This window comes from Penaeus monodon, chromosome 21 (genome assembly GCF_015228065.2).
Source record: "Penaeus monodon isolate SGIC_2016 chromosome 21, NSTDA_Pmon_1, whole genome shotgun sequence".
Lineage (NCBI taxonomy): Eukaryota > Metazoa > Arthropoda > Malacostraca > Decapoda > Penaeidae > Penaeus > Penaeus monodon.
In genome coordinates this window covers 10,676,167-10,676,726 of record NC_051406.1, presented here as the reverse complement: position 1 = coordinate 10,676,726, position 560 = coordinate 10,676,167, and positions in this window count along the sequence as shown.

Sequence of the window (560 nt, the reverse complement as noted above, 5' to 3'; positions counted from 1 at the left end):
CGTCTCTTGGCCCGCCAGCTTCCATTCGCTGTCGTCCCCTTACCCTCGAAACAAGTGATTCTAAAGCTCTTCTGAGAAAGTATCAGTGGCATTGTTAACGTTTTTGTTGCTGATAATGCCAAGCCGTTGAAATGTGACTTGGGTGATTGTTCGGTGTAATATTATCACAGATCTGTGTCAATGTGCGTTCCTTTTCTCTATTTAATTTAATTTTCTGAAAGGTTTTGCTTTTTGTTCTTAGTACAATATATATTTGAAATTTCTTGTTCTTGTTCTTCGAGCGTCTTAGATGACAGATCTATTATTATTATTTTATTTGTGTATTCCTATTTTTCACGTTTTAGAATGTGACTCTTATCATTTCATTCAGCACTCCATTCATTGAGGATTCCGTACTGTCAGTTACTAATTCATCGCAGGTGTTCATTCTTAAGATAAAGAACAATAATCATTCTTCGGTTAACGTTATACTTAATAGAAAAAAGGGTTTATTCCCCCAGCTTCGAACATAAAATGACGAGTGACTTCTCCTTTAGAGCTTGCAGACTGGTAAGTTGAAG